Raw genomic sequence first — 27,264 nt, forward strand, 5'->3', positions numbered from 1 at the left:
TGAAAATATTGAATACAAGACACCTGGAGAACTGTGCTCTTTGGATCCAGTTAATGTATGCAGATATTTCAATCATAGGTTTGAAGCTATGATGTCTTTTATTACAAACAAAAAAAATCCTCCGCTTTGAGAGGTGTTGGATTTCTTTTGGAGAAAGGAGTATCAAGCAAGAGGTGCTCCTCATATACATATGCTGCTACGGATTAAAGATGCACCAAAAGTTGGAACAGATTCAGATGAGAAAGTGATGAGTTTCATTGAGCAGTATTCTACATGTGTTGTTCCGAAAAGTACAGAAGAAAACAATTTAAGACATTAAATTTTATGCTTTCAAACCCATCGTTGTGGGAAATACTGTCGTCGAAAATACAAATCCAAGGACAAGTTCTACACAAAATGTTGTTTTGCATTTCCCCGTCCAGTAACATCGAAAGCAAGAGTCAACAATTTTATGTCTTCTCTGCGACATACTGTGACAAGAAAATCACCCAAAAATACATACAACCTAAGAAGAAATGAGGAATCCAAATTCATAAATGACTAAAACCCAGTCATTTTGTCCATGTGGAATGCTAACATGGATATTCAATATGTGGCTGACAACTCTATTGCTGTGGCTCGATATGTGACGTCTTACCTCACAAAATCAGAAAAGACGGAACTGAAGGAAATGTGGGAGGAAATTTCACATGAAAAGAGTCTAGGCAAGAAATTATACAGTTACAGTCTGAAGATGTTGTCGCATCGAGAAATTGGAGCATATGAATGTTCTGATCGGTTATCATCAGCAAGTCTATATGCCAAATCTAGAACGATTATTTGGGTGAGTCTAGGTCTTTCTGCAACACGAAACCGAGTTTTGAAATCTGTACAAGAAATAGAGTATTTGGCAGGGAAAGAACCAGACAGTACAGATATTTTGAAGACAAACATGTTGGATACATACTATCCAAATAGAAGTACTCACCTTGAGAACGTTTGTCTCTATGAAGTTCTGCAAACCTATACTTTTAAAAAGAACGTCACAGAAGACATCAATAAAGGTGTATATGCTGTAATTGGTTGTGAAGGCTGTCTAGTGAAACAAAGAAAAGGCCATTTGATTAATCATCGAAAATTGAGTTGTGATTCTCCAGACAAAAGGGAATTTTATTACTTAGCTCTTTTGCAACTCTTTAAGCCTTGGCGTATAGAAGAGGAACTACTTGGAGTTTTTCTTACTTATGAAGATTCGTTCAATGCAACCAAGGATACGATAGAATGTCCTGTTTTTTCAAATTATCTGCAAATGTTGAACGAGGAAATACAGCAAGAAGCTACAATTGCAGCAGAGATTGCTAGAGACAGTTCTCAAGATAGTCAGAGTTCTGCTTCATTGAGTCAGGATCCACTAGGAGGACCAATTATACAAAATGAAGCTGCCACTGCCATGGATGAAGTTGAAAGAGCCATGGAACAAGCTCAGGAGGATGGAGTTCACTTAGAAGATTTGGAAAAAGAACTAAACGTTGAGCAGAGACAAATATATGACGAAGTCACAGAACACATTGAGCATGGTTTATCTCATGAGAAAAAAAGAGTGCTCATGTACATCATTTATACCTGTCCAACTGTATGTGAGTGGAGAAGCAGGAACTGGAAAAAGTTTCCTGATTAAAGCGATTGCAACATATTTGCAGAAAACAACTGAGTCATCACTCTCTTGTGTGCTCCAACTGGGTTGGCAGCACACAACATTGAAGGGATTACTTTACATCGCTTATTGATGCTGCCAGTAGAGCATGATAACAAATTACAATACCAAAAGCTATCTGGAGAAGCTTGTTGTGAAGTTTCAAGAATCCTAAAGAAAATGAAACTTCTTATCATTGATGAAGTAAGCATGGTATCAAATGTAATGCTTGCTTTTGTGCATTTAAGAATGCAAGAAATTCTTAAAACAGACTATGATGTGTTATTTGGAGGCAAACACATCATTGTTTTTGGAGATCTACTGCAACTAACTCCAGTGAAAGGACAGCCAGTGTTTTAAAATGCTTACGCATAAAGATACCAGGAAGTGCTTAGGAAGCATTGGAAATGTTAACATATGGTTAAATTTCAAATATGCAGAACTGCTTCAAAATATGCGACAGGCAAAGGTTGAAGATTATAAAAATATTCTACAAGATGTAAGAATTGGAAAACTAACTGAGCATGGCAAAGAAGCTTTACATGGACGAATAATTTCAAATTTGTTTCCAAATGAAAATATTCTCCCAGAGAATATTTTTAAGAAAATTCCTGAAAACAAATCTGTCATATGCTTGATGCCAACTCTGCAAGAATGTTCAATGTTCAACAACAAAATGTTAAAGTTGGAAAATCAAGAGATTGTGAAACTGGAAGCTATTGATAAAATCGAACATGAAGGAGCAACTATTATTTTGTCAGAAAAGTTAAAATCAAAATTGGATTCTTTAGAGAAGACAATATCTAAAACTGCTGGTATGGAAAAGACTCTGTATGCATCTTTAAATTGTCGTATAATTTTACGACGTAATTTACATGTGGAAAGAGGTTTAGTAAATGGAGCAATGGGCATGTTGTGGATTTTGTGAATTACCAAAATAGAGATGGAATTGAATTTATGAAAATTAAATTTGATGGTATTGAAGAAGTACAACAAATCAGTCGTTGTTCTGCCCGATTTTTGCTTGTGAAAGATTTATATGTCCGCAGAAAACAGTTTCCTGTTTCTTTGGCATATGCAGAGACTATTCATAAATCTCAAGGTTTAAGTGTTGATAGTGCTTTGGTGAATATTGGAAATTCTGTGTTCAAGGAGGGTATGGCATATGTTGCTTTATCTCGAGTCAGAACTTTATCAGGATTGTACTTGATTGATTTTGATGAGACAAAGATTCATGCAGCTCTAAATTGTGTAAAAGAATATAATAGGTTAAGAAGAGAGTATGCTCCAAATTTACCTCAATATCCTCTATTTGAAAAGCGTGTGGGAGGCCGAAAAAGAAGAAATGAGAACAATTGTAGTGAAGTTGTAGCAAAAAGAAAAAAGCTAGATGAACCAGTAATTGTAAGCAGAAACGAAATGGATTCAGTTAAAGATGTTGTTGGATTTCAGTTTGAAAATAGTTCTGGTGTCAACTGCTATGCTAATGTAGTGGTTAATGTTGTTTTTTTTTCTCCAAACTGTACAAGAACAGATTGCTGAAAATCGTGATCAAACATTTTGTTGTTTATTAAATTCTGTGTTAGAGAAATGTAGCAGTGATAGAACAAAAATACAAAGTGTTTCTGAAATTCGAAATGTTTTAGACATATGTTCTGGTCTAAATCAATTTTCACAGAATATTTAGCAAGATTGTCAGGAATTTCTAATGTATATGCTTGTTGTTTTGCAAGATGAAGGTGTAGATGTAGAAAATCTTTTTGGCCTTTCTTATAAATGGCAGCATGACTGCGACAATTGCTCCTTTTCAAGTAGTACTACAATAGACACAGAAAGATTTATATATTTGACTTTACCAGACTGCAAATCAGTGTCATTTAATAATCTAGTTAGACAAGCAAATCAAAGCATGGTCTGTACTCAATGTAAATCAGCAATGCTATCAACATTATTTATACAAAGATATGGACAGTATGTTATTTTAATGTTCCAACGATGTAGACCTGATGGAACTAAATTGACAACATTAATTAAAAATGTTGTGGCTTCTCAATTATCAATTTCAGGAAGAACCTTTACAACTGCAGCAATTATTTACCATGATGGTCCTTCAACAACATCAGGACATTACACAGCTTATTTAAAATGTCAAAAAGGATGGACAAACTGTAATGATAATCAATTGACTTTCAAACAACGTTTGCCTTCTGACTTACCAAATTCTTACCTAGTGTTCTTACAACCAAAATTTTAGGGAAGGTAATTGGCCTATGAAGATTGCAGCAGTTAATATAACTTAGTTTGCTGTTCAAAATTACTTTCTGAATGAGAGTGATGAAGATAATAAAAAACATGTAGTTCTCATAGAGATAGTATATGTATATCACATAGTGTGTGCTGTGAGTATTATAGAAAATATTTATAAAAAGTAAGCTAGAGGTGGAAATAAAACTTTTGTTTCATAATGTAAAAGATGTTGGAGCTTTACTTTCAGAAACTCGGGTAAATGAGACATTAAGAATACTCTGGACTAATTTCCAAAGAAAAGGACCTTCCATATACTATTTGGCCTCGTGGAAAAGTGGATGGATCAAAAGTGAGGTTAGATAAGTTTTTTCTAAATTTTACATTATTTATTAAAAGATTGTATGGGTTTTTTAAACACAATCATTTTGATTGTGTTTTTTTTTGCCCGCTGTTATATGATGAGTACTATTGAAGTCACTGTTTTAAGTGAAATTCAATATATTCTGAGAACAGCAAAAATAAACCATGTAACATGTTGTTGAAATTATTTTGTATTTTCTAATATTAAATATATATTATTTTCCCATTCTCTTATGCTCACTCACCTATTTCCACCCTCTATCACTCCTCTTAACTCACTCACCCTCACTGGCCTTTTTTCACTCTCCCTCACCTCCCTTCCCTTATTCCACTTTCCTCACTTATTCTCATTATCCACTCCTTCACGGCCCTTTCCCTCTCTCCCATCCACCACTTTCCAGCTGTCAGTCACTCTACTTCACTCCCCTTCCCCTTGTTTCCTTTCTTTGTTCCATCAATAATTCCCCTTCTCTCACTCACCTTATTACACTTCCCTCACTCCTTCTCTCACTTCCTCTGTCCTCTCACATCCTCACTCCCTTTCCCTCACTCCCTCTCTCTTAGCTTCAGTCTCTCGATCCTCTCACTCTCTCACTCCTCTTCCGTTACGCTTACTCCCTAAAACTCACCCACACTCCCTTACTTACCTACCTTTGCTCTCTTACTCAGTTCCTTTTTGCCACTCTTTCCTTCACTACCTTGTCTCAAGCTCACTTGCTTTTATCCTCTCTTTATTTTCCCTTTTTCATCAACCTCACTGCCCTTCACTCACCCTGCCTCACCCTTGTTCCCTTACTCCAGTTCCTTCAGTTATTCTCATTAATCATCTTTAATTACCCTTCTTCTTTCTCTCGTCACGCACTCACCTTTTCCCAGTCCCTTTTTTTTCACTTTTCTTCCCTTTCTTCCCTTCCTTTGCTCCCTCAGTCATTCTCCTTCCTTTACTCACCTTACTGCCGTTTACTCACTCTTTCTCTCACTCACCTCTGTTCTCTCATATTCTCACTTGTCTTCCCTCACTCCCTCTCTGTTACCTTCACTCCAATTGTCTCCTCACTGTCTTACAACCCTACATTCACCCACACTCACCTTTCATGCCTCATTGTCATTAATCCACCGTTATTCACTCCTGCTTCTCTGTCACTCACTCCCCTTTCTTTACTCCCCTTTCTTCCTTTAGTTTTCCTAATACACATTCCTTTAGGATCTTACTCACCCTCAGTTCATTTCTCTCTCCTGCTCTTGTTCACTTCACTGAATGTATCCATGTCATTATCCTTTTAGTAATTTGCTCTCTCTCTATTTCTTTTTAACTCTCTCTGACCTTCACCATTCCTTTGTTTTTCTTTCTGAGTCCTTCACTTCTACTTTATGACTTTTAATCTCCTATTTAGTCTCTTGTATTGTAAAATATATATTATAAATAGTGTAACTTATTTTGTTTTCTCTTTCACAGACATTAAATTAAATTAAAAAATTTAATTAAGTATACATTACTTATAAGGTAAGTTTGATGTACAAAATTTACTTTCCCTATACTCTTTTCCTTAACCTCACTACTCTTCTCTGATGCTCCCACACCCCTGTTCCGTTATTGCGCTTGCCTCACTTATTCTGAATCCCCACGTTTACTCCTCTTTTCCTCACTCCTCTCTCACACTCACCTTCTTTCAGACCTTCTCCTTTACTTTCCTTCCTCTCTCTTCCCTTTCTTCACTCCTTTACTCTTTTCCTTTCCCTTACTCTCATTACTCCACTTCACTAACTCCTTCTCTTACTCCCTCTGTCCTCTTTATTCTACACTCACCTTCCCTCATACTCTCTCTGTTAGCCTCATTCTCTCCATTTCCTTAGTCTCTCACACATCTTCTGTCACGCTCACTCCCTATAACTCAGCTACTCTCCCACACTCACCTTCTTTCAAATCTTCTCCTTTACTTTCCTTCCTGTCTCTTCCCTTCTTTTGCTCCTTCACTCTTTTCCCTTCCTTTACTATCCTTACTCCACTTCATTAACTCCTTCTCTTACTCCCTCTGTCCTGTTAGTTCTACACTTTTCTTCCCTCATTCTCTCTCTGATAGCCTCATTCTCTCCGTCCCTATGGTCTCTCACTCCTCTTCTATCACGCTCACTCCCTATAACACAGCAATACTCCCACACTCACCTTCTTACAGACCTTCTCCTTTACTTTCCTTCCTCTCTCTTCCCTTGTTTGGCTCTTTCACTCTTTTCCCTTTCCTTACTCTCCTTACTCCACTTTACTAACTCCTTCTCTTTCTCCCTCTATCCTCTTAGTTCTACACTCCCCTTTCCTCATTCTCTCTCTGTTAGCCTTATTCTCTCCGTCCCCTTACTCTCTCACTCCTCTTCTGTCACGCTCACACCCTATATCTCACCCATACTCCCACACTCACCTTCTTTCAGACCTTATCCCTTACTTTCCTTCCTCTCACTTCTCTTACTTCATTCTTTTACTCTTTTCCCTTCCCTTACTCTCCTTACTCCACTTCACTAACTCCTTCCTTTCTCCCTCTGTCCTCTTAGTTCTACACTCCCCTTCCCTCATTCTCTCTCTGTTAGCCTCATTCTCTCCGTCCCCTTAGTCTCTCACTCCTCTTCTGTCACGCTCACTGCCTATAACTCAGCCATACTCCCACACTCACCTTCTTTCAAACCTTCTCCTTTACTTTCCTTCCTGTCTCTTCCCTTCTTTCGCTCCTTAACTCTTTTCCCTTCCTTTACTCTCCTTACTCCACTTCACTAACTCCTTCTCTTACTCCCTCTGTCCTGTTAGTTCTACACTTTCCTTCCCTCATTCTCTCTCTGTTAGCCTCATTCTCTCCGTCCCTTTAGTCTCTCACTCCTCTTCTGTCACGCTCACTTCGTATAACTCAGTAATAGTTCCACACTCACCTTCTTTCAGACTTTCTCCTTTACTTTCCTTCTTCTCTCTTCCCTTCTTTCGCTCCTTCACTCTTTTCCCTTCCCTTACTCTCCTTACTCCACTTCATTAACTCCTTTTCTTACTCCCTCTGTCCTCTTATTTCTACACTCCCCTTCCCTCATTCTCTCTCTGTTAGCCTCATTCTCTCCGTCCCCTAAGTCGGTCACTCCTCTTCTGTCACGCTCACTCTCTATAACTCAGCTACACTCCCACACTCACCTTCTTTCAAACCTTCTCCTTTACTTTCCTTCCTGTCTCTTCCCTTCTTTCACTCCTTCACACTTTTCCCTTCCCTTACTCTCTTTACTCCACTTCATTAACTCCTTCTCTTACTCCCTCTGTCCTGTTAGTTCTACACTTTCCTTCCCTCATTCTCTCTCTGTTACCCTCATTCTCTCCGTCCCTTTAGTCTCTCACTCCTCTTCTATCACGTTCACTCCCTATAACACAGCAATACTCCCACACTCACCTTTTTACAGACCTTCTCCTTTACTTTCCTTCCTCTCTCTTCCCTTGTTTCGCTCTTTCACTCTTTTCCCTTTGCTTACTCTCCTTACTCCACTTCACTAACTCCTTCTCTTTCTCCCTCTGTCCTCTTAGTTCTACACTCCCCTTCCGTCATTGTCTCTCTGTTAGCATCATTCGCTCCGTCCCCTTAGTCTCTCACTCCTCTTCTGTCACACTCACTCCCTATAACTCAGCCATACTCCCACACTCACCTTCTTTCAAACCTTCTCCTTTACTTTCCTTCCTGTCTCTTCCCTTATTTTGCTCCTTCACTCTTTTCCCTTCCCTTACTCTCCTTACTCCACTACACTAACACTTTCTTTTACTTCCTCTGTCCTCTTTCTTCTACATTTCTCTTCCCTCATTCTCTCTCTGTTAGCCTTATTCTCTCTGTCCCCTTACACTCTCACTCCTCTTCTGTCACGCTCACACCCTATAACTCAGCCATACTCCCACACTCATCTTCTTTCAGACCTTCTCCTTTACTTTCCTTCCTCTCTCTTCCCTTCCTTCGCTCCTTCACTCTTTTTCCTTCCTTCCCTTACTCTCCTTACTCCACTACACTAACTCCTTCTCTTACTTCCTCTGTCCTCTTAGTTCTACACTCCCCTTCCCTCATTCTCTCTCTGTTAGCCTCATTCTCTCCGTCCCCTTAGTCTCTCACTCCTCTTCTGTTACGCTTACTCCCTATAACTCAGCCACACTCCCTCACTTATCTTTCTTTCCTCTCTCATTCAGTCCTGTGCTCTCACTTTTTCCTTCACTTCCTCTGTCTCATCACTCCCTTACACCCCTTGTCTCACGCTCACTTGCCTTTATCCACTCTCTATCACCACTCTTTCCTCAACATCACTGCTCTTCTCTTACCCTTCCACACCCCCGTTCCCTTACTCCGTTTTCTTCACTCTTACTCATTCACCTTGTTCACTCCCCTTCTCCTCACTCACCTCCCACACTCACCTTCTTTCAGTCCCCCTAGTTCACTTCCCTTCGCCTCTCGTCCCTCTCTTTGCTCCCTCACTCATTTTCCTTTCATCTCTCACTGCATTCCACTTCACTCACTCCTTTTGAATTTGTTAAGAATACAGCTCTTTTTGAGGAATTGGAGGTAGTTCTAAAAATAACTGTTTTTCTTTTCTTTTTTAGTTTTTTTTCTGAACAAAAACAAAAACAGGGTATGTCAAACTGCTCAACAGGAGCAAAAAAAAGGGGAAAAAGTAGGGCTGGGGACGGCAGCGGTGATTTTCCCTTGTACGTACAATGTTCATGATGCTCTGCTCTCCGTAACAAAGCAGTTCATCAAACTGCTTACATCTTATAGTGATGCCATCGAAAACAGGCTGAATGTTAGGGATCAGCTGCTCAGGTCTCCCTCTCACGGATGATGTTGTTGGTCCTCCAGTAGATGTTGAGGTGTCATCCCTTGGGGGATTACGTGCCAGAGCCCTGACACTCTCCCGGGCATAGTTCTGAGGGTGCCTCCTCTGAACATGGCGAATCATCGTCGCGTTGCCAAAACTATACTTCCTTCTAGGGTCACCCCGTGAAAGCACAGTTTGGCAAATTTTACACTCCACCTTTGGAGTATTAACTTTTTTTCCACCTGGTGGTATGGTAAAAAACTTCCATATAAAGTGCTCCTTTACCTTGGGCTGAGGAGCCTCTTCCTGGATGAACTCATCCGAGTCCTCACTGCTGCTGGCTGGTCTAGCAGCCATTCTTTTCACAAAAAGGTAGAACAGAAAAGAACAGGTCTTGCTGTCTCCAAAGTGAAAGAAGAAGTGAAGGAAATGGGTGGGGTTTTCATTATTCATAAAAAAAACTGTTAACAACCAATGAAAAGAGTTATTTTAAGGTCACATGACTTGCCGCGCTTACGCTGCGCGCACCGGAGCGCTTCCGGGGGCTCTTACGCAGCACGAACGTAGGCGCTTCCGGGGGCGCTTACGCAGCGCGCCTAAATGACGTTTTGCTAGCTTTTCGGAAATGTAAAATCATTTTCATTTGGAAAATCAAAAATACTACTTTTATAAGTATGGTACTGAATGTCTTGCATTATTATTTAGTTTAAATCCATATTTTTTTTTACGCACGCGGAAATAGCGCTCTCGGTACGCTCTCGGGTGAGCTTACCGGTGCGCGCACCCTGAGCGCTCCAAGACAAAATGATAAAAAAAGAAAAAAACATGAAAAATACATTGAAAAAATAATTTTGGGAAAAAAAAATAATAATTAATAGTTATAAAAAACAGCTAATAAGAAAAAAAAAACTTTAAAAATCGTAGGTTACAAACTCGATATACAAAGGAATTAGCTTTTAAAAAACCTTTGAAATTCACTGAAAAAACCATAGGTTTCACAATCGTTATAGTTAGGAATTAGAATTTAAAAAACCTTTGAAATTCACTGAAAAAACCATAGGTTTCACATTTGTTATAGTTAGGAATTAGCATTTAAAAAACCTTTGAAATTCACTGAAAAAACCATAGGTTTCACACCAGTTATAGTTAGCTGGACATTTTACTCATACAAAACCATTGAAATTCCCACGTTATAGTTAGTTGGACTCACTATAACTTGCGCACCCGCAATCCACTGCTGATGATGACACATATTACATCATTCATGACATGGTCAGTGACATCACGTGATTGCTACCTCCATATACATGAAAAACAGACTTTGACAATATTGGCTGAAAAAACATGTACAACGCGATAATTAATTTGTGCCGTTTTAAGCACACATTGATCCCGAAAGAAAATCTTAATATTTCTGTTGAAAAAGAAAGAAACTGTCTTAATATCATGATTATCACAACATGCTATGCATAAGTACTTATGTTAGATAAGTTCCTACTGTAACATATTGATTCAAATGTTTTGCTTCATACATTGGCCAAACAAAGTGGGTTTCTTCTATAGTGGGCCCGTGTGCAAAACTAAGTATACGTGCAAAATAAGCAATACTAACATTATTCAGCAAATAGACTTTCCGAATGGAATTTCATTCTAAGTGCAGACTACTATAATTGTGCAAAATGTTGTTTACTAAGTGCATAGTGCCTTTACTATCTTATTCAATGCATGTTTAATGTTGGTCATTGTTGTTATAGCTACTGTGAGCTTATTAAAGCCACATTGTAAACACGGTATTCCTTATGCCCTTTGGATTATATACATTTTACATATAGTATTGTAATAATAAATATGAACTTTAAATCATTGCCTTCCATTGGTTCGCTTAATGTGTGCAAATTGTACCCCAAAAAACCCACACTCATGCCCATGTGGACAACGTTATATTATACAGCTGCATCTGTAAACTGTTAAAGTGACAATGTGCAAAAAACTGCAAGATACAACGTTTTTTAAAAAGTATATGAAAATGCTGCTGCCCATTTTATATTACAAACCAACACTAAAACACATAGGGCCAGATGTAGGTAATTCTATTTTACCGATTCATAAATACCGAATTTTACCGATTCAGTATTTATGAATCGGTAAAATAGAAGGAGGGAGATTTAGGTAAAATCGGTAACTGAATTACCGATTCTGTAAAAATCGGTATTTACCGAATCGGTAAATACCGATTCGGTATTGCCCATTGAGTCCTATTGGCCTTGAAGCCCATAGGAATCAATGGGCAATACCGAATCGGTATTTACCGATTCGGTAAATACCGAATCCAGCAAGGGTGCAGGGGGTGTCACTTTGACACCCTCTAGCACCTAGAATACAGGCATGTGTGCCATGTGGCACACAGACATGCCCTAAGGGCATGTCTGTCTGTCACATGGCATAGGTGTGCATGCACACCTGGATTCGGTATTTTACCACCCAATTGGATTGGGTGGTAAAATACCAAATCTGAAAGGCCTTTGGGACTCAGAAGAGTCCCAACGACATCTGGAAGTTACCGAATCGGTAAAAATACCGATTCGGTATTTTACCGATTCGGTAAATTTACTGACTCTGTAAATTTACCGAATCGGTAAAATTGGCCCCCTACATGCCAATTCCTAAATACCGGTCGGTAACGGCCAAAATCGGCCGTTACCGACCGGTATTTGGGCTCCTACATCTGGCCCAAGATGTTTTATTTTAAGCGTTAAATAGCCTGATCACATTGGAAAAAAAACCTCAAATTGAATTTGGGCTAAATAGTTATGGAACATGGTCCTCTTGAATAGCATAAACAAACTCACAGCTTTGCATTAAAGGCAGGTATACAGGTCTTTGCTGTTGTTGAGCCCCTGCGGAGTCAATCAATCAATCAAAAACAACTTTATTCGGTTTTTCGCTAAAACCATAAATGTTACAACATATCCGCACCTCATTAAAAGACTGATTCTTACGAAGTTTTACAATTTATAACAATAGATAAAAACAAATAAATACATAGAGTAAAAAAAAAGAGTTTTACAATTCATATTATTAATTATTATACAGTACAGAATGCATGGTCCATGATTTTAAACCTTCTCCCTCTAATATGCCTAAGATTCAAGACATGCCCCTGTTCTCACTACTGCTTTCAGATATCCCACGATGAAGAAAATACAATCTGGTTTTAGCATCTGCAAAAACAAAAGTGCTGGGCGGACCTGATTAAAATGTAACTTTTTTAAAAGGGGGAGCAAAAAGTGTCTTTGTGGAATATCATAACATTTGCATATGAACATAAGGTGTAGCGGATCCTGTGGAGATACTTGATCGCAGTCACAGGTTGCTAACACCTGTCCTCTGCTACACCCTTTAGGAACGACAAGTAACAGATGAAAAAGATCAAAGCGGAACCTAGACAATAAAAACCTCTCATATGTAGTCGGTGTCCCCAAGAGATATGGCTCAGTAGATAGATCAGTTTTCAAGGTTAGGAATTTGCGAACACTTGGTTTTCTTAGTTCCAGCTCGTCTCTTTCTAGCTTCCTGCTACAACTGAAAGCTTTCTTAACCAGTTCCACAACCTTTTTTACTATAACCAAAGGTTCTAAAAAGAGATCCGGGCGGCCCAACTTTGTAAAAGAACCACCAATGTATTTCAGCCATGGGATTCGAAGCATATGGTCAAGCCTCATACAGTCCGTTATGATCTGTTGTATGAGCTCTAATTCCTTGTTTAGCCAGCACTTGAGCCAAAACACCAAAGGACGCAGTGCAAGTATATCACATAAAAATGGCACCCCCAATTCCTCATGGACTCCCAAATTAGATAAACTTTTTGGCACACCCAGCAGGCGTTTTAGGAAATGATTCTCAACCACCTGCAATGCGTCTGTGGTGGTGTATCCCCAGATCTCGCTGCCATAGCAGGCAGTTGCTACACCTTTGGCCTGATAGATTTTCAGCATAGCTGCAACTGGGCACCTGCTCATCTTGGCAGCAAAGTTGAAAATAGCGGCGGTTCTTCGTGTAAACTCCCCTTTCTTCTTCTGTATATGGGGTCCCAACTTTAATCGGTCATCCAACAGAACCCCCAGTTATTAAAAACTGTCGTCAGGGGGACCCTCTCGGGGCCCACCACGAAGGGGTACTTTTTCGTGGGCCGAGGCCCTACCTGCATTATAAAAGATTTGGCATTGTTGATAGCCAGGTCTCGGGTCCCCATAAAGGTCTCAAAAGAGTCCAATAAAGATTGTAATCCCCTGGCTGTCCTAGGTATGAGGACCGCGTCATCCGCATATTGTAGGACCGGGAGACCCGTCACCCTATATGCGGATAATCAGCCCCCGTTACAACCAAGGCTCTTTCGAGATCATTTATATAAAGATTGAACAGGAAGGGGGCCTGGATGCAACCCTGGCATACCCCCCTTCTGATATTAAAATTCCTAGAAACCCGAAGAGCCTGGGAAAATATAACATTTGCCTTTGTTTCTCTATGCAGATCCATTAGGAAATCCAAGATATTGTCCTCCACCCCTATGGCCCTCATGGACTGCCACAGTTTGATCTGGTTAACACAGTCAAATGCGGACGAAAGGTCCATAAAGGCCATGTAGATCGTACCTGGGCGAGCCAGCGTGTACTTGCCAAGGATCAGGTAGAGGTTTAAACATTATGGCCACAGTCGATCGCCCCGGGCAAAACCCAAATTGAATATCGGAGATGATATTACGCGCCTCAGGCCCAAGAGGATAATCTTTGTAGTACCACACCTCCCACCACCTTTACTATTGAGTCGATGAGGTTAATTGGCTGATAAAAAAACGTTCTGTTGCGATCCCCCTTATTAAGTACTGGCACAATGGTAGAAGTAGCCCAAGTTTCAGGGCAGCCTTCCCTGGCTGTAGAATTAAGCACAGCCACAAGGATCGGTGCCCAAAAAGGAAGTCTGATTCATAAATGTCCGGCGGGATTCCTTCTGGGCCCGGAGCCTTGGTTCACGTTAGACCGGCGATCCCCGCCTCCACCTCTGCCTGCTTGAAGACCAAACTGTCAGGAAAAAATGAATGTCCCACCTTGCAAAAAGAGGTAGAAAGAAACACAGAAATAAATGTAAAATGGATCAACTTGGCACTGCACACTAATCAGAGCCAATGAAACAGAAGTCCACTACAAACTGGAGCTAAAAACACAAACAAAGAAATTATAAGTCGATGTTGCAAAATTCTTACTTGGAACGTAGCTGGACTAAGCGCAAAAATTTCCGATCCTTTATGGCAGGGCTTTGTTAAGCAGTATGACATTTTGGCCTTTCAAGAGACATGGGATACATCACCCAGTTTTTCATTAGATGGCTTTCTTAGTTTCTCAACCTCAGCAGTACCGGGGCGGGGAGGAAGAGCTAAAGGGGGCTTGCTTACGCTGTTCTCACTTAACCTGGTTGGGGTTTTTAAAAAAGTCGATCCTACCCCTCTGAATTCATTAATAATTGAATGGACCATTCCGGACCAACAAAAACTTCTAATTATTAATTTTTATAATTCCAGGGCGGGTTCATCTGAGAACGAGCATTTGACCGCCCTGGCAGACTTTTTGTCAGTCTACAAACATGATCACACTTCTGTCCCAGAGTTGATCATCATGGGAGATTTTAATATTCACCCTTGTGAGGGGGATTGTTATAATGATGTACACGGAGGATCGCCTGTGGAGGGGATCCCCCATTTTGAACATAGTAAGGAGTGTGATGCCCTTGAGAGTCTCCTTGCCAACTCAAACTTATTCGAACCAGGTTTAGGTAATGATGAGACTAGAGCGCCTACATTTATTGGGAGGGATGCAAACACAGTTATCGACTGTATTTTTGTTTCCCCTGGGGTGCTAGCCAAAACACAGGAGTATAGTGTAGTGACCGCAATTTTTAGTGACCACAACCCCGTTTTATTGGCTATGGATCTTGAGAGTTTCTTACATGGGAGGAACTCAAGCGTGGTGGCCTCAAGAGACTTGTCAACTGAAGGGCAGGGCAGGAGGGTAAAGTGGGAGAAGGTTATTCCAGAAACCTTTTTTAAAACACTTGCACAGGAAACCAAGGATAATATGGCTGTCTGCTTAGACTCCACTGCATCAGGGGCTGATGTTGTGGATTCCTATGTAGAGATATGCTCACGGATTTCCAAGAATTTGGAGTCTAGAAACGGCTCACATTGTGAGGAGGTGTTTAAATGGTTCGACAAAAAGTGCTCACTTGCCCATAGTGCCCTACTTAAAGCGCTGAAACTTAGACCTAGGGACAGGATAAATGTGGCGAAACTTCGCAAGGAATACAAACTGGCACTTGCAAATCGCAAGAACCAAATTAAGAAAGAAGCCTGGGATCATCTTCAATCCGCAGATGTGTTGAGAGACAGCAAAAAATTTTGGGCTATCATCAATCAGTCGTTTTTCACTGAGGAGGGGAAATCAGATATGGACTGCGTAATTGAAGATGAGAGTTGGCTTAATCACTTTAGAAACATCTATGACATTGAGCTAGGGGTCCCTACTCCCCAGACTTAGTTGTACCTCGACACAATATGTCCATTAAGTTTAACACCTCTGAAGTGGAAAAGGCGATTAAAGATACTGGCAAACATAAGGCCCCTGGCCCCGACGGGGTCCCTGCAGATCTCTACATCTTGAATCCACAATTCTGGTCCAAAATTCTAACAAATGTTTTCAATGCAATACCCACCGCAGGCTCCCCATCTACTTGGTCAACCTCCAATATTGTTCCGACTTTCAAGAAAGGGAACAGGGGGGACCCCGCTTGCTATAGGACAATCTCCCTGCTGAACTCTGCCGTAAAGATCTTAGGCAGGGTTATTTTACAGAGATTGGGAGATTGGATCGAGGGGAGTGGGGTTCTTTCCGATCTTCAGTACGGTTTTAGGGCACACAGGGGGACCATGGACCAATGCCTAAACCTTCATTTTATTATTAGCAAGTACACAGTGGTGAAGGAGGGGCTTCTATACTTGGGTTTTATGGATCTTTCTTCCGCTTTTGATTTGGTCAATCGTTCTAAATTATGGTTTATTTTGCGGGATATGGGCTTGGACACTACGTTGGTTAACTTTTTAAATGATCTTCACCAGAACTTGTCGGCTTCTGTTAGGGTAACAAGGGAGGGCAGATGTACTGAGCAATTTAGATCAAGAAGAGGGGTCAGACAAGGTTGCATTCTGGCCCCTCTCCTATTTACGCTCTATATTAATTCCTTGGGTAAATCCCTAGATCTGGCCACCCTGGATGTCCCGCGTATGGGAGGGTCGGCTATACCGGTCCTCCTGTACGCGGACGACGCCGTCCTACTTGCCCGAACTGGTACTGGATTACAAAGATTGTTAGATCATTTTGGTTCCTTCATGGAGGCCTTAGACTTAAAAATCAACACCTCGAAATCCCACGTAATGGTGGCTGGTTTACGCAGGAAAACCATGAAGATCAAAACCTTTAGATGCAATGTAACACCAATCTCAAGGGTACCCTTTTTTTGTTATTTAGGGGTTATATTTGATGATAGAGGGAATTGGGGCCCCCAGCTGAAACTCAAGGGTAACGTGGTTGTAAGATCTACCACAGCCCTCATGAACTTTTCCAAAAGACTAGGTGCAAGACCCATGGAGGCCATGTTACGCATCTATAAATCAAAGTGCGTAGCAATCGCATCATATGGGGCTGATATTTGGGGCTATGTTCCAACAACAGGGATTCAAATTATAGAAAACAAGTTCATACGATCCCTTCTGTCACTCCCTCAATCATCCCCTACATATTCTATCCACTGTGAAGTAGGCTTGGGGTATATTTCTGATCACTTAAAGATCGCCCCTTTATTACGATGGGTTAAAACCTGGCTAAATGAGGCGATCACGCTTAACCACCTAATACTCAAGGACTGTATGGCCCTGGATAGAGTGGATAGAATACTCTGGCTTGCGTATGTTAGAGCGGCATGCGTGAGGCTGGGGCGTCCGGAAATGTATCTATCACCACAGGGTCTCAGGAATGAGGATGTAGGGTGGATTAAGCGCAACTTCCTCAAATTACTTGAGTCAGAAAGGGAGGAGGTTGAACTCAGGAAACCTACGGTGAGATCAATTTATCAACTTGTGATCTCCCCAGTCATGGAACCTTATCTGAAGTACGTGACCAACTCTTACCATCGTTTCCTTTTAGTTAGATTCAGGTTCAACCTCATCCACCTCACACTTGGTACCTATCTGAAGTGGGGGACCCCGGAAGATACTCCACCCTGCACCTGCGATAGTTTCTCTACACAGGATACGCTCCACTTGGTGATGTTTTGCGAACACTATTTGGTGGCCCGTAAAAACATTTTATACCCTGTTCTGAAGGAACTAAAATTCGCTCAGGTGAGGCCTGCCCTCCTACATTTACAAATGCTTGACTCTATGCAGGTTACTTGTAGTGTAGCCAGTTTTTTGGTAGCGGCAGCGCGTATAAATAAAATTAGACTCACCCAAATGAATTCACTTTCAAGAGGACACATAACTGAATGAGGATTGTTTGCAAATAGGGCTGGGCCTTTATATTCATTACACAGATTTTGCCTCTTTTCTCTTTGCATCAAAGATTTTAACTGTTTTAGATTGTTTTGAACTGCAATCATGTGTATATCTTATTTCTGTACAAATTTTAATGTGTATATAATGTGTATGTAATGAATTTTTGTATTGCATTGCTTTTATGGTTTTTATTAACCGAAATAAAGATGTATTGACTGACTGAAACTGTCAGCTTTGGTTTCACAATGTGGCTGTCCAGAGGGGGCCATACACCCCATAAACATGGACTGCAAGTGGGCCACCCATTCTTCCTCCGTAATAAGGGAGGCTATAGCACTGCCTGTATCTGTAGCAAACAAAGGTCTGCTAACGATTCCCCCAAATTTTGAACTATTCCTTAAGGTACTAGACTCTAGCAGCTCCTTCCATGCCTCCTCCTTAAGAGCTCCCTTGCGAATCACTAAAACCTGTTTGTATGCTAGGCGACAAGAGCGTATGAGTTGTCGATTTCTCGGGATGGCCTTCAAGGCCTCTTTCAATCTTCGTGCCGCCTGGGTACAGGAGGAATCAAACCATCTTGGGTTTGTATTAGATACTGTACGTACCGGTGCACTTAAGAGATCCCCTGCCTTGAGCGAGATGACGTTAAAGGCACTAAGTACATCTTTTGGCAAGCTATCCAGCAGGACACAGAGCGCAAGTTCAGCAGCGCATGAATCTCTCACTTCTCTATAAAACACATTTGCATCAATCTGTGATCATTTAAGACGGCGCCCGCCGTCCGAGGGTCTTAATATTCCTGGTGCCCTCCCCTTATGTTTTCTTGATAAAAATGGACCGCTCAGGGGGACACATAGGGGGTTAGGGTCACTATAAGCCCTATCCCTGATATTAAACCCTTGAAATGCGGACTGGATAGTAGAAGAAATTAAAATGTAGTTGATAAAAGACCCACTACCATTCCCTTTATGAGTGGGAACCAGTGCTTTGCTGTTAGGAGCCGTAAGGGACATTAGTGCCAGTAAATCATATTCATCAGTTAGTTTGTTCAATTCGTCCCCCTGGAGAGAATTCTCAAAGTGGAACCCCCCCTTTCTATGGCATCCCAGGTCGGACATTATTGTAAGCTTTGGGTCATCACATGGATGGATATTAAAATCTCCTAACACCGTTATTGAATGCAATGTGTGGCCACAGGTCTTCCTTAAGTAATGACCCAACTGGGTGATGTTACCTTCCCCCTGCTTACTATTTGGTGAATTATAGAAATTAAACAGGCCCAATAGATCATTCCCTTTCTTGAGGGTAATAGCGTGAAGTGCCTGACTAAAAGAGGGGTTGATCTGTGTCTGGCAATCAACTGACAGGGAGATATAAGTAACCAGACCGCCCTTTGCTCTGCCACTAGATGATGGTAAGGCAGGGACCAAAAAAGCATTAAATCCCTCCAAAACCAAATTACAGTCCACCAGCCATGTTTCCTGTAGGCAGATGACAGAAAATTGCCTAACAAACTGCTGCCATAAATGGGTCCTGAAACTTATCGTCCAGGCCTGCTATGTTCCATGATATGACATTACTATCCGGTATTTGGGGTATAACTTCTTGCTGAAAAGCTGGGAGCTGGGCCGGCTGCAGTATCTCTGTTTCAACTACAATTGGGGAGTGAGCCCTCTGCTGGCGCTTCGACTCTACTACAGGAGCACTAGGGGTATGCAGTCAATCGCATTCCTCCATCCCGATAGCATAGAAAATCTATTTGTTAAAGCTAGGGGTGGGCAGAAGGTAGGGGCATAGTGAGACCCTCTTGAACGTGAACTATAGGGTGCTTGTAAGTACCATTGATCGTTGGTCATCAAGGTTTTTGGATACTGTCCCCTCGGAAGACTACTCTGTAGAAAAAATCCAAAGGTAGTACTTGTATTGTGGAACCATAAGTAAATGAACCAACACAAGAGGCCCTAGACAAAATTCATTCAGCTAGGAAGCTTCTATTAAAATGTACAATTACACAATCACCACCTCCTGATTTCTAAAAGCTTCCTATCCATGCCACCCGGCGTACCATGATAATGTTACGTTCCACACCGGGGCCCACAGGGGTATTATTTGATAGCCAGTGGAGTACCCTATTTTTGAGCTGGCTCAAATACTGTTTTGTGCCAGGGAAGAGGGGTGGCACATTCCCCAGAACCACTACATAGGGTGTGGATTCTGGAGGAAGATGGATAATGGGCAGATGCTGGCTTATGTTCCCATGTTGCACCACAGGGCCGTCCAACCGACCTAAGGGGAGTTGTAAGTCTCGCCCAGAGGGTAGAGCAGCCAATGACCCGCTAGATGGCTGCCCTCCTCGTAAAACCTCCTACCCCACCCCCCCGCCCCCTTGGGCTAAGTGTGACATATGGCTTTGTGTGCATTGCTGATCTCTAAAAATGTTGCTAGAAATTGAGGCTAAGCCTGGGTCAGTTGCAGAATGTAAGTTTACAGGAACACCCATATCCCCCCTGATTACAGGTGTGTCTGACTGTGCCCCCCGCTAATCCTTTCTCGATGGCTGACAACCTATCAAAGATCGGGCTCAATTTAGCTTCCAAAAGGATGAACATTATATCCGTAAAGGCCTTAATGATCGATGAGTCTATATTTGTGACTACCGGTCTGGATGCCAGTGTCTTGGTAGCTGGTTTAGGGGCCAGGGTGGATTTAGTTTTTTTTGCTTTTCCCCCTATAGTATGAAGTTTACGTTTAATGCTTCCCCCAGGATTAAGGCCCCCCAAATCGGAATGTTGGGTCGTCTCCCTGTGAAAGAGCGGGTGCGTGCCTAAATGATTTTGTGAATTGATGCTATCCTTCCCTTGCGGCCGAGCAATGCTATGTCTTCTTTCAATTATAACTGTTGGAGAAAGAGACCTATGCGGGCCGGTGAAGGAACCAGAGATGGAGCTTCGTGCACAACTGGTGACCCTTCAATGATAAGGGAACCCATGGGTGACTTCTGACGAGAGCCTGGATGGGCAGGTGGAGTTGAGGACAAGGACTCGCCTAAAACTTCAGCCAGCGGCACACTAAGGCTGACTGGGGGTGGGTGCGAGCTGTTAGTGGGTGATCTGGAGAGACGTCTATTTACTAGTACGATCTCCATATCAATAACAGAGGCTGCCCTCTGTAAAAAGGAATCCATTGTTGCAACTGTGGTAGTGGAAATAGGTGCTGCCTTAACCCCAACTAGCCCCGTCTAAATCTTGCGCCTCCCCATGACTTAGAACAACTTTGGGTAAATACAGTGCAAATCACAGTTGGGATAGTAGGTAAATGTAAACAGTGGCAGTAAGCACAAACACAGTAAAAAAGAGAGAAACACCTTATACACAAATGTCCGTATTATATGTTCAGTACTGGACCAAAAAAGATCACCACCCTATCGCAACCCACTAATACCAGGGTTTGTAATGCGTGTCCAAATGGAGGTTAAATGGTAGTTGTAGGTAACGTCCCTATCTCCTTCCGATGTGCCTTAATAACTGAATAACAGAATGGCCACAGTTCAGTTAAACATCAGACCGACATCCTGCAGCCAAGCAGTATGGCCCAGCCCAGTCTCTGCCGGTCTCGGACGAGACCGGGCTTGGCCCAGGCGCGGCCCGGGCACGCCCGCCGCGTCCCGCCGCCCGCGCTGCGGGAGGCCTGTCCCTCTTTTAAGCGCCTCCCGGCGCTTACTCCTTGTGTGTCTGGTGTGCGCAACACCAAGAATGCTGGGAGTTGTAGTCTCGTCCTTCCCCGAGACCAACTCCACTCCCCAATTGACTCTGGCGGCTGCGTGGGCTGCCAATAAACAACTGGTGGTGGCAGATAAGTCTGCTGAGTCTTAGAATCCATATTTAAAATGTCCCGTCTCCAACCTTCTCAATATTGATTCTCGATTGCCTCCACGCCTTAACCTGGGTACTGTGTCAATCATAAAATATTTGAGTTGGCCAAGATTACTGCTATGAAATTCCTTAAAATGTCGAGCCATTGGATAAGAGGGATTGAAATTAGTTATAGCTCGAATGTGCTGTACGATCCGTTTGTGGACCTGCAATTTGGTGCTCCCAATGCAGGCCAACCCACATGTACATTCCAAATTATCTATGGCAAATTCAGTTGTACAAGTAAGAAATTTGTCAATTTTTACCGGTCTGCCATGGAATCGGGTGCAGTATTGTGTCATATTTAATCTGGTTAGTCTCCCTCAGTCCACTCCAACTAAACCCCTACTGTTGGATCTTGGTTGCAGACCAATCGACGAGATGGCCCAGTATCGGGTGGTGGCCTTTTGGCGCCGCCTCTGGACCACTCCTGAGCTTGGTCTGTTTACCCAAGAGTTGGAGGAAGTAAAACTCATGTGGGGGGCACACAAAATACAATGGTTTTGGGTAGTTAAAAATGTATTGAACCTGATGGGTCTCCCGGAGCTTTGGTCCAACCCAGGGGGGGCAACATTTCCATCTAAACTTGAGTTTAAGGCGCTCTTTTGGGCCTGGAGAAAATCTATTCTTGTAAACCAATCCCTGGACGCTAACATAACTGGCTCCTTTTTAGTGTTCAAGGCTGTTCCCTCACTAGAACAGTATTGGGACCTAATCACAAGCGTATTAGATCGTAAACTATACCACCAGTTTCGAATCGGCACCTTGCCCATTAATTCTTTTACAGCAAAATGGGACATGTCTACAGGAAATAAATGCCACTGGTGTCCAGACCAGGAGGAAAGTGTTGGCCACTTCTTCTTTGGTTGTCCTGCTTATCGAGCACCAAGAAGTAAGTGGTTAAGACCGATCTGCTTGACTCTGAACAGTGGTGGCTTCCGAGATGCACTCCTCAAACTTCGTGTTATTAGATCAGAAACCGTAGTGGTATGTGTTGCCAAATTTTTGAGATGGGCCTGGCTGATCCGATCCAAGAAATTGGGCATCCCTGTACGTTGAATGTCCTTTTCTAGCTGTATATAGCGCTCTGCGTGGTTCTTAGTGGTACTAACTCTTGTGCAAACTATTTTTGTCCCATCTGTTTTAATATACATATGTGTAAAGTATTTTTTTGTTCTTAGGAATATTCTGTGTATAATATTATTATATTGCTGGAGTGTCTTTTTATATATTGTGTATGATTGTACATTGTCTTTTATGAATTTTTTATTCGAAATAAAGACTTATCGAATCGAATCGTGTCATATTTAAGCCAAATTGGCAAGCCCTGCACGAGTTACACTTGAAAAATCCTTTTCTAGATGTAAGTCAGTTGCCTGCCTCTTTAATTTTAGGACTGCTTTTAACTAGGGCATTGCTCATGGATATGGCTTTTCTAAAAGTAATCGTTGTTTTTTGGGGGCGTTCAAGGCCTATAACGTGGTCACTAAGAATCAAAGGTCATTGATTCTTGAGTATGTCTCTTAGTTGCCACTCACGTTTGCTATAGGTCAACATTAGCATAGTTTTCCATTCTGTTGTTCTTGGATTACCATGTTTCATTGTACAGCTGAATTTCTTATCAAATATTAAGCTTTCATTGTTTTTGATATGGCTTGATCAATTACATGAGCTGAATATCCTCAAGATAGAAATCTTTTTTAGGAATCTATTTGGGCCATTTTTAGATATTTTTCACAGCTACAGATTCTTTTTAGTCTTAGCATTTCAACATATTGGATGCTGTTAATTAGATGTCAAGGGCGAAAGCTATTAGCATGGAGCACCAAATTGCCAGCTATTTCTTTTCTGTGTAATCAGGTTTCAATTTTGTTATCTATAAGAATTTGAACATCCAGAAAATCCACTGCATGTGTGCTTATTTCTGCTGAAAACATAAGATCGACTACATCGCAATTGATTCTGGCTACAAAATTCTCAGCACTCTCCTTTGACCCCTTCCATATTATAAACAAGTCATCAATATAGCGAAGCCAGCAGTTCAAGTGTCTATCTAAAATCTAATTGTGGTCAACCATGAGAACCTGCTCCTACCACCAGCCCATGTGTAAACATGCCTAACTGGGTGAGAAGCAGGCCGACGTGGCAATCACATGAATCTGCTGGAATATTTATTGTTGAACAGAAAGAAATTATCCTCAAAACAGTATTGTATCATGCAAATCAACATTTTGCTATGCTCATATATATAGTTTGAGAGGTCTACTTTTAGAGAAATGTTCTACTGCACTAGGACCGTCTTGATGATTTATACTTGTGTATAGAATGATATCGTCCAAAGTCATAAACAGATAATCTTGACTCCAGGGTATATCATATATTCGTTTCAAAAAAATCTTCTGTATCATGAACAAAAGACGGTAAGTTGGGGACATACTCCTGTAAAAGTCAATATATTTGAAGTGCTCTCCAAAAGACTGTTTCTGGCAGAGATACCTGCCAGGCAGTGAAGTTAAGCTTTTATGCACCTTCGGGATAAAACATATTACAGGTATCCTCAGATGTTCGTTTTGTAGGAATTTGTATTCGTCAATAGTCAATGGTAGAGTCATTATATATTGATCTAACTGTTTGTATATTACTTTTCTTGTAGCACTGTTTATCATCTAGCTGTTTGTACGCTTCTAACATATAATCAGATTTTGCCCAAATAACGATGTTTCCGCCCGTGTCAGCATTGCGTATAACAATTTAATTGTTGTTATGTAATTTAGTAATTAAATTCTGATATCTCTTGTTGTGATCGCTTTGTTTTCTACGGAAACTCTGGGTCACATGGGGGAGTTTTTTGATCTGTTCGAATAGCTTCTCATTAAACACATCCATGGAACATCGAGGCATCATAGGTGTGAAAAAGGGTTTGGGTTTGAAAGGTGTTGAGATCCTTCCATTTGTTTTCAATTCCTGTTGTATCACTTCTTATTTATTTATTTATTTATTTATGGAATTTTTAGTGCGCAACTAATACCCTAAGGTGTCTAGGCGCAACAAATACTCAGGATTACAGCACCAATCAGAGCACGTTCTCATTGATTGAAAAGCCAAGTCTTCAGTGATTTGCGGAAATTAATAAGGGTGGGAGCAGTTTTAATGTGCAAAGGAAGCGAGTTCCAAAGCACGGGAGCTGTTACCAAGAATCGTCTATCACCCCAAGTGGCCGTTCTTGTCCGGGGGACGGTCAAAAGATAGCTAGCTGCTGATCTTAGATTCTTTTTGGGGATGTACACCTGGAAAGCCTCTTTTAAAAACTTGGGTCCAGTCTGGTGAATGGCCTTATAGGCTATGCAAAGAGCTTTAAATTTGATCCTGCTTTCGACTCTTAACCAATGAAGATGGCGAATGGCTGCAGAGGTGGAATGTCGCCTAGGGATGTTAAGCAGGATCCGTGCTGCCATATTTTGGATGGACTGAAGTTTATTTAAGAGATATTTGTGTGTACCAAGAAAAAGAGCATTTCCATAATCTAATTTTGAAAATACTAAAGTGGTAACTAGCGTTTTTCCTGCAGATACTGGTAGGTACGGCAGGAGTTTTTTTATTTTCTTCAGTACAAAGAAAGCCGCCGAAACCACCTTGTTAACATGGCATCCAAAAGATAGCCTGTTATCAAAAATCACTCCAAGATTTCTGACCTTAGTGACTGGCACCGGAGGGGGGCCCATCTGACTGGGCCACCATGTGTTTGACCATTCTGGGGAGATCGTGCCAAAGGTCATAACCTCAGTCTTCTCCGCGTTAAGTTTCAGGCAATTACTGTGCATCCATGATTGTACATCCAGTAGTCCCTCCTGAAACTTGGCTGCTACCACAGGGCCATTCTTGTGCACCGCCAACACAAGCTGGGTATCATCGGCGTAGGTGGTTACACGCATCCCATGAGATTGAATGACCCTCGCCAGGTCCGAAACATAAATGTTAAAAAGTGTAGGACTTAACGAGGATCCTTGTGGAACCCCACAAGGCAATTCTGTGGTGGGGGAGTAGTAATTGCCCAGCTTTACTGCTTGTCTACGTTTGGCTAGAAAAGAGGCTATAAGATCTTTGGCCCGATGATTAATTCCAAGGGTCGCGACACGGTCGACCAAGATGGTGTGGTCGACCGTGTCAAAGGCCGCCGACAGGTCCAATAATATAAGAACTGCAGCTCCTCCTGAGTCCATAATCTCTCTAATTTCGTCCGAGGCTTTTATTAATGCTGTCTCAGTTCCGTGTTCCCTCCGGAACCCGAACTGAGTGTCATCTAAGAGTTTATGATGTTCAATAAACTCTGAGAGCTGTTTATTCATGATTGCCTCTATGACCTTGGACGTGAAGGGTAGACAGGCAATAGGCCTGTAGTTGGACGAAATGGTGGGGTCTAAAGAAGGCTTTTTAATTAAAGGTTTAACAATGGCCTTCTTCCAGCTTGCTGGGTAGACACCTGAATTAAATATGGAGTTGCATATTTCAGTTAGCGGCTGTGTGATAACATTCTGTAGTTTATTCATTATAGTGGGCGGGCAAGGATCAAGCGGGGAACCTGATTTGATCTTACAAATCAGTGTACTGATCTGATCTTCAGTAGCTGGTTGAAACTGATCAAAGGAGGGATGATTGAGTACTGGATAAATGATGGGTATAGCATCAGTTTTTCCTGCCTGTTCACTAGAGAAAGTAGAGTAGATGTCCATCACCTTGGTTTTAAAAAAAGTGGCTAATGAATCACATAGTTCCTGCGAGTTCTCAATCACAGGTCCACTTGGGTTGGAGAGAGAATTGACCACTTGAAAGAGCATCCTGGCTGAGTTGTGTGCTTGCTCAATTTGGCCAGTGTAAAAGAGATTTTTTTGCGTGTTAATAGCTTTTTTGTAAATTGCTAGGGCGCTCTTATACTCTTGCTTAGCAGAGGGACTGTAGTGTTTCCTCCATCGTCTTTCAAGGTTTCTACAGTACTGACGCTGGAGGCGCAGTTCCTCTGTGTACCATTGAGCAGATGGAGTAGCTCTATTGGGGCGATAACATTTTTCAGGTGCAACTTGGTTAGCTGCCTTTAAAATCCATTCCTGAAAAATCGTGGACATGGTTTCAGTATCACCTATGTTTTCTGGAATAGATGATATCAGGAGATTAGTAAAATGCGGCATATCTGCCTTATTCCACATCCGTGCTCCCACCAACGGGCAGACTTTAGTCTGAGAAGGTTTAAGAGGTAACAGTGTAATCCTAAAAATAATGGCTTGATGGTCAGACCATGTCAAAGGAAGTACTACTGGTGTCTCAATGTTGGAATCGTTGGTAAATAATCCATCCAGTGTGTGCCCAGCATTGTGCGTTGGGCCCCTCACTAGCTGCTGCAGTCCTATTGCCTGCATGTCAGCGATAAGTTGGGCTGTATCATAATTTTCCATGTTTTCAAGTGGAAAATTGAAGTCCCCAAGAATGGTATATTTTGGTGAACCTATTACTGAATCCGTAATATCAGAAAGAGCGGCTAAGAATTTAGTTCGTGTTCCTGGGGGTCTATACACAAGTGTCCCTTTAAAAGCTTGTTTCTGGGTAAGATTAATAGTAAATGTAACAGCTTCACAATTATTGCTGTGGCTAGGATCACATTTTATTCGATA

At 41.6% G+C, this 27,264-nt stretch overlaps 1 protein-coding gene across 2 annotated transcripts in view; it reads right to left on the minus strand.

Annotated features, from left to right (window-relative positions):
* Positions 1 to 27,264, minus strand: part of LOC144766788 (inactive serine/threonine-protein kinase TEX14-like) — a 1,338,527-nt gene that overhangs the window by 928,961 nt on the left and 382,302 nt on the right. The window lies entirely within an intron of this gene.

This window comes from Lissotriton helveticus, chromosome 7, assembly GCF_964261635.1.
Source record: "Lissotriton helveticus chromosome 7, aLisHel1.1, whole genome shotgun sequence".
In the NCBI taxonomy this organism is placed as follows: domain Eukaryota; kingdom Metazoa; phylum Chordata; class Amphibia; order Caudata; family Salamandridae; genus Lissotriton; species Lissotriton helveticus.